This window comes from Nycticebus coucang, chromosome 17 (assembly GCF_027406575.1).
Source record: "Nycticebus coucang isolate mNycCou1 chromosome 17, mNycCou1.pri, whole genome shotgun sequence".
NCBI classification, from domain to species: Eukaryota; Metazoa; Chordata; class Mammalia; order Primates; family Lorisidae; genus Nycticebus; species Nycticebus coucang.
In genome coordinates this window covers 894,979-906,296 of record NC_069796.1, presented here as the reverse complement: position 1 = coordinate 906,296, position 11,318 = coordinate 894,979, and the positions used below count along the sequence as shown (strand labels likewise).

General features: G+C 47.5%; 1 long non-coding RNA gene across 1 annotated transcript; it reads right to left on the bottom strand.

The window, feature by feature from the left end:
* Window positions 1-299: 299 nt before the first annotated feature.
* Window positions 300-4,592, bottom strand: LOC128568895 (uncharacterized). The gene is made up of 2 exons (XR_008375242.1): window positions 1,951-4,592; window positions 300-1,088 (listed from the first exon to the last, which is right to left on the bottom strand). It is a non-coding gene; the product is annotated as an uncharacterized LOC128568895 (long non-coding RNA).
* Window positions 4,593-11,318: the final 6,726 nt, after the last annotated feature.

The window sequence follows — 11,318 nt, the reverse complement described above, 5'->3', positions numbered from 1 at the left end:
TCGACCTCTACGTAAAAAAGCATTTAGCCTTATTGACCCTTCTTCAAAATATATAACCAATAGCTCCTGATCAATAAATTCAGTTTGGCTTGGTTCTTTCCACTCGTGACACGAGGAATTCGCCCCCCGCCCCGCCCACATCCTGTTCCTGAGCCCGCGGCGCGCCCGCGTTTCCTGGCACTAGAGGGCGGCCTCGAGTCGCTGCGAGGCTGGCGTCGGAAAACCCACTGTTCAGAGGGAACCTTCACCTCCCAAGGTGCGCTATTGTTCCTCTGCTGTAAAACTTGACAAGCTCGAGATTTATGCGCCTAACAGTTCACTTTTTATTGCTGCTTGAGTGTTCAGCCACTAGAGGAAAATGCTAATTTTCACAATTAATAAGCCGCAAGGTGGTTCCTATTTTCGAGACATTGGGTCAGTGGACACTCTGGCAGGTTCGGGAACCGGATTGGAGCGAGTGTGGTCACCGGTCGCTTCCAGAGCCGCCACCCTCGAGCTCCTCGAGAGTCCAGGAGGATTTTAGGCTCCACGGAGAGGAATCTGGGGAGGGAGCTGGAGCGCAAACATAAAATCTATGACGAAAGTTTTATATTTTAATCAGAAAAAAATTACGAAGCGACTGACAATTTGTGTAATTCATAAGACACCCCGTTTCTGGCCGCTTGTGCTCCCTCCTGGGTCTTAGCTTCCAGGAAGGAAAGAGGAGCGCGAAGAGTTCCCTCAGGTGACCCCGCAGGACACGCCGCGGGCCGGACGCACGAGCGGACCGTTAGGACAGGCCAGGCGCGGGGATGGCTCCGCACACCACGAGGTCCCTTTCCTGGACCCCTGCGTGATGTCTTAACTGTTCCCGGGTTCGTAGCTCTCCATTTCCAGGAAGCTAACCCGAGGACCTCCCAGGGCTGAGGCTCCGGTGCTGAGACCCGGTCTGCGATTCGTGCAGCCCTCACTGGAGCGCGGGCTCCCCCTCTGTCCGACAGCCCAGGGCCAGCAGCCTGCGGTTTGTACTTAGATCATGCTTAACCCTTCCGCTCCTGGACGCGGCAGGGTGGGATCAGCGGTCCCCCAAGCTCCGGAGCGCGCAGGACCTGGGTGGAGAGAAGAGCGCCAGCGCCCGGGGTGAGCGCGGCGCCGCCGCGGGGGGCGGGCGGGTGGGGGCTCGTCGCCGCGAGCTCCCTGCGGCCCAAAGCGGCAGGTGCAAAAAGCACTTGGGAGCCGCTAGCCAGCAAGGAGGTGATGCGCTTCCTGTCCATTTATCTCAGGAAACCAGCGCCGTCTTCCCTTCGAAACCAAATTAACCTCTCATTAGCCAGCCACTCACTCCCAAGAAGGCCTTAAAAGCTTTACCAGCTCACTAATGTATTTAGGCTTTTCTTCCAGGCAAACGCAGCCGCCGGTGTGACCTCTATCATCCCCCGGGGTCCTCTGCCCTCCCCCCCCCCGCGGGCCAACAGCCCACCTTTCTCCAGCCTGAAAAGTAGGAAACTTCGGCCAACCCAGGGCCCCAATTTGCAGTACGGGGCAGACCCGACACCCGCGAATGGATTCACGCAGGAAGCCACCAGAACAAGTTCCCACTAATTCAGCGGACGCCCTTCATGCAAAGCCCCAGCTCCCCTGTTTTCAAGGGTCGGAGGAGGGCCCTGGGTCCTGGGCGCTGACGGCCTTGTGGGTGCCAGCCCTGCCCTCAGCAGGGGCATGGGGGCAGTGTCAGCTGGGACCCTGCAGCTTCCTGGCGCGGAGAATGAATGTGGCTCTGAGCTTCGAGGGACCAAAGGGGCTTTCTGGAGTGTCAGGGTTTTCTCACCCCGGCCCCCCGCCGCCTGAGGCTGGCAGATTTATGCCACACAGGTGGACCGAGACCTAAACGAAACAGCCCCAGCCGTGCCTGCCGCTCGCCCCCCACATCCCCCTGGCCCACCGCAAACTTCAGCAAAATAAACAACTCACCACAGGCATTCCCTTGTCTGCAGCGCGACGCTCGCCAGCTGGGAAAATAAGCCGCGAGCCACGCGGCCGGCGCTGGGGGAAGGCGGCGCTCCCCGCGCTCCCCAGGCGGGGGCAGCTCCGCGCGGGAGGCTCTGCCGGGGGCTGCCCTGGGACCCGTCCCCGCGAGTGTCGCGCCCTTGCAGCTAGCTGACGTCTCCAACCACCTGAGAGAGGGGCTGGGGGCCAAATCCCTCCCCACCCCCCAACTTATCCGAGCTGCTTTCTTCCACTGTGTCTGAGAGAGGGCCAAACAGAGGGACCCCAGCAGCCTCTGCTTCGCCACACTGTCCCCGACCGGCTGCGGGTACTATCCTGTTATCCAGGCGCGGGGGGAGTGGGGGCTGCAGGAACGCCCCAACCCCCGCCCACGGGTCCCAGCTCGCTCCCTCCTCCCCGCCCGCCCTCACCCCTGCTCTTGCACAAAGACTCCCTTCACGTAGCTGGTGCCACCCTCCGCGCCGCCACCCGCCTCCAGCTGATTCTGGGTGGGTGACTGTGCGGGTCGTCGGGGACACCCGGTACCCCCGCAGCGGCGGCAGCTGCGCTCCCAGCCCCGTGCCGCGCCCCTAACAATCTGGGGGAGGGCGCCCCACAGCTGCGTACGTGACACCTTGAGGGTATTCCTGGGGTGTCGGAAGAGCGGGGAGGTGGCAGGAATGGTGGGTCCTCTGGACCTTCGTCTAAACAAGGAATCCAGAGACCTTCCACGACCGCCCGAGGTGCCAATGTGACTTTACAGCTGACAAAGCCAAAGATAAAGATTTGGGAATAAGGAAGAGCTGAAATGCGCCCAGGACCCTGGAGGAGACGCGTGCTCAGTAACGAGCCTGGGAGATGCATTCGGGGACGATGGTCGCTTCCGTCAGCGTGGAGGGCGACAAGAAAGCGATTAACTTTCTTCCAAATTGAAAACCGGCGTGGTAGACAACGCCGCGGCCCCTACTCGGCGCTCCCAAGGCCAGAAAGGAGCGGGCTGCTTCTCTTAGGAAAAAATACTCAGCGTCTTCACCGGGGAGGCCCCTTCCCGCCTCCTTACGCGAGAAGTTGCCTCCCGCTCCAGCTTTTTAGAGGTCAACCCAGTCCCCTCCTTCGCCTTCCCGCCTCGCCAGCCCTCGGCGCAGTCCCGGTTCCCACGCCAGCCGCGGGACCCTCGGGCGGCCTACTCCGGACCGGCCTGGGTTTTCGCTCGGATTCCATGACTTTGGGTCTTGGGGTCGTTATCAAGAGTGTATAAGAGGCGATAGCTTCTTCTCCGTCTGAAATTCTCTTGTAACAGGCGCCTCTTCGTATCATCCGCGGTCCCCTTCCGTGTTTTTCTGCCCAGTTTTATGTTCTCCAAGAGCCAATCAAATTGAAAAAAAAATTGAGAATATTTCAAGATAAATGTAAGATACATTGAAACATACTCTTTTTGCATCTATGAATTAAGAACAAAAGAACCGTACAATACTCAGCTTGTCAGTCCACAGAAACGAGGAGTTTTAATGTCCGCGCCTAGCTTGGGCTTTTTTTTTGCAGTTTTTGGCTGGGGCTGGGCTTGAACCCGCCACCTCCGGCATATGGGGCTGGTGCCCTACTCCTTCGAGCCACAGGCACCGCCCACCTGCTTGGACTTTGACAAGCCACTTGCAGCAGTCAGCAAAGCCGAGCTTTGATTTGGAAACTACAGATTTGTCTCTTGTGTTTTTCTTTTACCTTCCACCAGCACAAACACAAGCTGCAGCATAAAATAAAGATGAACAAGAGTTCAGAGAGCCGGCTCGGGGTGTTTGCGAATCCAGCCCGGCCCTCCCCGTGCCCCTGCCAAGCGCCTGTCACACCAGTGTCATGCCCAGGCCTCCAGGACTCTCTTTCCCTCCCACCTTTTCCCATAAATATTGCTCAGTGGAACCTGGGGCTAACTTGTCAATCACTCATCAAATCATACATTTAATTTTCCTTAATCTCACAATACTTTTTCTGATTTTCAATCACTACCCATTTTGGAATCTTGAACCCCTTTTTTCTCTCTTTGGGCAAATCTGTTCTCTGTGGAATCATCTCTGAAACATGAGCAAAAAAGGGCGAAATTTCATAACGAAGCACCAACTTTCAAGCTACAAATCTCTTCCTTCTTCAGTTTCTACAACAGAATTGGCTAGACTCAATTTCAGAATTGGCTAGATTTCATAGTAATGCACAATTTCAAAAGTTGTCTTTTAAAGAGAATTCTTAAATTTCTTTGGAAAAAAGTTTCTGTAACAACAGCAGTGGAAAAATGTCAACTTGTCTAATTCTGTTGCTTTCATTTTTTTAAGGTATATTTTAATTGACACATAAAATTATGTACATTTATGGTGTAAAACAGGATATTTTGAAATGGGTATACATTATAGAATTGCTAAGTTGATCTAATTAACACATGCATTGCCTCACATATCTTTTTTTCTTTTTTTTGGTGAGAACAATTATCATCTACTCTTTTGGTGATTTCCAAGAATACATGTTATTGTTAACCATAGCCAACAAGTTGTACAATTGTGTTTCTTGCAGTTGTATCAATCTTAACACTCTCGCTGCTCTATTTCTGATATTTCCTAGGATATTTCATGAATAAAGTGACACCCATTGTTTCCTCTTAATTTTTTTATCTTGCTCAATGCTGTCTAACTTTCCCCCCTTATCTTAATCCTCAAAATAAACGGAAGATGGGAATAGAAAAGGGTTAAGAACTCACTTTTTAGTAAAATAGATAGCACTTTTTCTACTGGTTGTAAAGAAACTTTCTGCTTATAGGACCTGTGAATGTACCATCTTCTGAAGGTCCACGTGCACTCGAGCTTTTTTTTTTTTTAATTTTTTAATTTTTTTAGAGACAGAGTCTCACTTTATCACCCTTGGTAGAGTGCCATGACATCACTTGAGCTTTTAAACCGTTCAGCTTCCAACTCTCCAGTTGTCAAGGTCATGGCTTACTTACTTCCTTTTTCTCTGAGACAGAGTCTCACTTTGTTGCAGTTCACGGCAACCTCAAACTTGGGGGCTGAAACAATCCTCTTGCCTCAGCCTCTGTAGCTGGGACTAGAGGTGCCTACCACAACGCCTGGCTATTTTTAGAGACAGGGTCCCACTGTTCCTCAGGCTGGTCTCCAATTCTTGAGCTCAGGTAATTACCCACCTGGGCCTCCCAAAGTGTTAGGGTTACAGGTGTGAGCCACCACCCCACCACTCCATAGCTTTCCTACTTTTGATGTTTCTAAGGTTTTCCTTTTGCAAATTGTGGGTCTCATCTCAATTATCTAGGAGATACAGATTCGTCTTCTAGTCTTTCTTGGATGTTTTGTTAGAATTCTTCTCTTGTCTCAGATTGATGCCTTTCATTACTCATAATGTTGGGTAATAATAATGATAATTGTTCTTTTTGGTTTGAGAAAGACTTATTTTCATTTATAAAGCTTAGTTAAGAAGGATACAAAATTCACGGCTGTTGTTTTCTGCCTTAAGAAGATTAAAAACAGAACCCCAGTCCCCCCAGCTTGTAAGGTTTCTGGTGAGAAATCTGCTGTTAGTTTGAGGGAATTTCCTTTACAGGTGATGAGATGTTTTGCTTATTTTAGAAACTTTTCCTTTACACTGATTGCAGGCAGTGTGATGGTTACAGGCCTGTGCCCCTGGTGTTCTCTGAGCCTGTCCTGTCTGGATATCTGAAGGTCTAGCACAACCAGGGCATCCTCCTTAGTTATTTCCTCAAATAAGCTTTTCAAACTTTTTACTTCGCCTTCTCCCTCAGGAATTTCTATGATTAGTAGGTTGGTTCGGTCATTTCATATAATCCCATACTTCTTGAAGGCTTTGTTTATTTTTTGAAAATTCTTTTTTTATTTTTGTCTGACTAGGTTAATTGGAAAGACCTGTCTTCAAGCTTTGAAATTCTTTCATGTGCTTAGTCTATTCTTTTTTTTAATGATTTGAACTATATTTTGCAATTCCTTCCATGAATCTTTCATTTCCATAAGTTCTATTTGTTTATTTTTAAAGATATCTGTGTCTTTAGTAAATTCTTCAATCATATCCTGCATTATTTTTCTGACTTGTGTTAGTTTTCAACTTTCTCTTGGATCTGATGTTACACTCTTTTTGTCATATTCCCAGAATTATTTCTCTAGTTTCTCCTTATCTCCATTATCTCTGCTTATAGTTGAAGTTACTTTTCTTTGGCCGGGAGTTTTCTTTTCTTGTAGAAGACGTGACTGTGTTATATGTTGTGTGGGTTCATTTGCCTTTGGTTCTAGGTATTTTCAGTTACAAGGCGTCTTTGTGAAAGCCCTGCCTTTCACCAGCGGATTTTTCACACACTGGTTCCAATGGCAGCAATGTGCTGGGCATGTGGACGGGCTCACTGCCTCCCGCAGGGTGGGATCACTGGGGTCTTGGAGACGAATCCCATTTCTAGGTGCTGTGTACGTAGTACAGCAGATTTTGTGCTGTGTTTTGTTCTGTGCTGTGCGGTTCAACCCCGAGGTTAGTGGGTGGTGCTGCAGGTAGAGGCCTGCAGGGGTAGCGGCAGAAGGATTTGTGCTCACTTTTGGTCTCTGGTGTCTTAGAGGTGAACACTGAACTCCAGAGGGGGGGTGAAGCTGGATTGCCCCCCACCATGTTTCTGTGTGTCAGGTGCACACTCACAGGCGCAGCAGGGTTGTATGGCACAACTTTTGGGTGGGGGACACATTACAAGAGGGAATCTACCTAACAAGCTCAAATATTGGGACCTGGTTGTTTGTACCCTCACATTAACTTAAAAAATAAAAACCCTAAGTATATTTTAATATAGAGATGATATATATTTATATATTGCAAGTACTAGCAAAAATTCCAAGGAGATACATTTTAATTCAACTGAATACATTTAAATAGTAATATGACCAAAGAAATCAGTGTTCAAATAATCAGAAGTACAAAAATATTAGATATTCTCCCTTTTCTCCATTTCTTCTTGTATTTTATCATTTTATCAGTTTGGATCCTCTGAGCCACATGAAGAGGCCTGGGTAGTGTTTATGCCACAAGCAAGATTAGACTCAAGCCTGAATGAAGAAGAATGAAGTCAGGAATGAAAACAGTGTGTGTTTATCAGCAGTTATGGTAGAGGAAATATGGCTGAATTTAGGTGTGGGGTTTGTTTCAAAGAAGGGGAAGGCTTGGGAGCTGGAAGGGATCCCCAGAGGCCTGGAGCCCTGCTGTTGAGCTGTTAATGTGCACTGCAGCTGTCCCAGCTGGGACTGTCCATCAAGGGAGAATGCAAGGAAATCTCCTGTTCCAAGGCTGTCTGTTTGCTTTGTTTGTGGTACCCTTAGCTCTGACAAAGGCCTGATAACTAGAATCTACAGAGACCTCAAATTAAACGATAAGAAAAGTGCAAGCAACCCTCTCAATAGATTTGAACAGAAACTTCTCTGAGGATAAAAGATGAATGGCCAACAAACACATCAAAAAATGCTCGTCTTTAATCATCAGAGAAATGCAAATCAAAACCACTCTAAGATATCACTTAACCCCAGTGAAAAAGGCCCACCTCACAAAGCTGAGATGCTGGGGCGATGAAGAGAAGGGAAAACTTCTACACTACTGGTGGGACTGCAAACTAATATAGCCCTTTTGCACAGAAGTATGGAGAATCTTCAAAGATCTTAAAGTAGACCTTCCATTTGACCCTGCAATCCCATTATTAGGTATCTACCCAGAAGAAAAAAAATCATTTTACCACAAAGACATTTGCACTAGAATGTTTTTTTTTTTTTTTTTGAGACAGAGTCTTACTTTGTCACCCTTGGTAGAGTGCTATGGCATCACAGCTCACAGCAACCTCAAACTCTTGGGTTTAAGCGATTCCCTTGCCTCAGCCTCCCAAGTAGCTGGGACTACCAGCTCCCACCACAACGCCAGGCCATTTTTTTTATTGTAGTTGTCATTGTTCTTTGGCAGCCCGGGCTGGATTTGAACCCTCCAGCTCCGGTGTATGTGCCTAGTGCCCTAGCCACTTGAACTACAGGTGCCGAGCCAAAACATATTCTTCTTAGTAAAGTATCAGCACAGCCACAGGAATTGCCAAGGTCTGCAACCGTTGTGGCCTGACTCCCTAACAGGTCAAATTCAGGCCCCACTGTTGCTTTTTTTCAGCCAGGGTGGGGCTAGCCGGAATTCAGGTTTGGGGTGGACGATTTTCCTCTGGCCAGAGTGGTGGAATGCTTCTCTGTGGGCACCAGCAGTATTCTGCAGTGTTCTTTGTGCTGGACTGGCCCTGAGTTTCAATGTAGAATCCTGCAATTCTCCCTCTCCCCAGGCACACAGGCCCTGGCTCCACTTGGCAGGCTGGTGTGCACTGAGGGGATGGAGACAGAAGGTGTAGGCCAGTAGTTCTCAACTTTCCTAATGCCGTGACCCTTCAATACAGTTCCTCATGTTGTGGTGACCCCCAATCATAAAATTACTTATGTTGCACTGAAAATAATTTTATGGTTGGGGGTCACCACAACATGAGGAACTGTATTAAAGGGTTGCAGCATTAGGAAGGTTGAGAACCTGTGTAGGCCATAAAGACCATCTTTTCTGCCTCTTTTTGATAGAATGTTCCAACATTGCTCACCTGAGGTTTGACTTTTACTTGCATGGATGGCTGTTGAATTTGTTCCCACTGCACGTTTCTGCTTGGCCATCTTGATATGCCCCAGCTCTGTGCTGATTTTCTGCCTTGAGGACCTGTCTAGTTCTGCAGTGGGGTTCAGGTACCCCCCGTATTATTATGAGGCTGTTTACTTTAATTCTTAGGTCCAGTAGTATTTTTTTTTTACATACCTGAAGTTTCACATACCTGAAGTCTTTTTCTGGAATGATGATCAGAGCTGTTGTTGTACAAGGGCTGACAATGAAGTCCACAAAGTCATCCTAGACAAAGTGCTTTGAAGGGAGGGCCAGGCACACAGCTTCCCAAGGGGAGCTCTTTAAAGGTGACTGGTGATATTCAGTGGTGAGGCGTGTACCACTTCTTCTAGGATGAAGTATTAATTGTCTGACATCTTATTTTGAATTTTAGAAACAAAAGGATTTTTTGGTAGATTGAATGGAGATGCTTGAGAAAAAGAGAGGACCCCAAGGCTTCTGGCCTGAGCCACCCTCTCCATGGAATTGCTGTCAATTAAGATTAAGAGTCGGAATAAGTGTTGAAAGACAACAGCACCCAGCAGGTAAGGAGAGTGTTTTATTCAGTCTATTGTAACAGGGAGAAAGTTTATTAATGAGGATGGTCCCAGAGAGAAGGGAGGTTATTTATTTATTTTTTTTTTGAGACAGAGTCTTACTTTATCGCCCTCGGTACAGTGCCGTGAATCACAGCTCACAGCAACCTCAAACTCTTGGGCTTACATGATTCTCTTGCCTCAGCCTCCCCAGCAGCTGGGACTACAGGCGCCTGCCACAAGGCCCAGCTATTTTTTGTTGCAGTTTGGCTGGGGTCAGGTTTGAACCCACCACCCTCGGTATATGGGGCTGGCGCCCTACTCACTGAGTCACAGGTGTTGCCTGGGAAGGGGTCTTTTTGAGGAGCAGATAGACAAGAGAGGGTCAGGTTGCCTCTTGAGTGTGGTGAGACAGGATGGGAAGTTCCCTTCCCGGAGCTGCTGAGGGAGGACAGAGGGCTGTCTGGGGAGGTCACCAGCAGGGCTCCTGTGGGAGCGTTTCTTTGAACACAGAAGACTGGGGACAGGGCTCAGATAAAGTCAGACTCTGTCAGGCAAAAAGCAAGAGTTTAGTTTGGGCTTACTAGGTTTAATGGAAGAAAAAATATCCAATGTATTCACCCCTACTATGAAACTAACTTAGGACCTTTACATGAAGCTATAACCAAGTTTCAACCTAAGAACAGGGGGAAGGGGGAAAGCGTGGGGAGGGAGGCGGGATGTGGGTAGAGGGAGGAGGATTGAAAGGATCACACATGTGGTGCATCTTACAAAGGTACATGTGAGCCTTGGCAAATGTGGAATGTAAATGTCTTAACAAAGTAACTAGGATGATGCCAGGAGGGCTATGTCAACTAATGAGATGAAAATGTGTCAAATGTTCTATGAAACAAGTGTATGATGCCCCCATGATCATATTGATGTACACAGCTATGATTTAATAAAAAAATAAAATAAAATAAAGTAAAATTCATTAGATTTTCTAGTAAAAATATCTTTAAGTATTTCCTTGCCCGTTATCAAAATGTTTGCTGTGTCCAACCGTGAATCCTCACACTGTATGATTGGAAGAATCATTTTTATTTTATTTCATCAGGCAGGTGAAGTTGATGAATTATTTTCTTTTTTTCGTATGTAAACACTTCCATTTTAACAGACTTTATGTTACCACATGACCTATTTTGGTGACAATTGGAGCCTTCATCTGATGCTTCTGACATATAGTGACAGGGCTCACGCGTCCCTAAGATGTGTGGCACGTGCTGACCTCACGTTCACACCCACCCACAGGCATCACCTGTTCTCTCCCTTTTGGGCACATGGAGGTCCAGTCAATTAGAAAAACTGTACCCTTCTGCAGTAAAGATAAAGAAGATCTTGATAACCATGTGACACGCGCACTGGTGACAGCCACACGGGTTCTCAGTCTGCACTTCCCCAGGTCATCCTAAGAGTCCTCAGGGAATATCTCAGATGTCATCTGATACCCAGGACAGCCAGTTTGATCACAATAGTCAGAGACGTGATAAGAAATGTGAACCACAAGGAAAGATGTGGGAGAAATTCAACTGCAAATCACAAGTCAGTGAGAAAAGAGCAGGTTGGAGAGGCTGCGTGGAAGAGGATCTGCTGGGAGGTTAAATTAAAGGCGCAAAAGATAGATAGAAATGGACACCAGCAAAGCGTAGTCCAAGGACAGAAGGCGCTCGTGAAATGTAATAAAATGTGGCAAGTAAGTGTTGTTTGCAGGTTTGGGAAGCTGAGTTATACTATTTCCATTAGTTTAGGGGAAAGAATGACTTGGTCTTAAAATAATCCATAGTTGGGAACTATTTTAGCATTGCCTCTATTAGGCTTTAGAAAAGTATTATTTTAATTATATTCTACTTTTGTGGAGACAAGTGAGGTCTTGTTCCCTGCTGCTTTGGCAACTCCTGGCCTTAAGGGATGTTCTCACCTCAGCCTCTCGAAGTGGCGTGAGCCCCCTACCTGGCCTGAATTCTATTAATTAATAAAGGAAATGAGAAACCAATTTAAACTCTGTATTAAATGTATCATCACACTTAATTCTCATAACAATCCTATATGCCTAAATGCTCTTATTTTGTGCATTCTGCA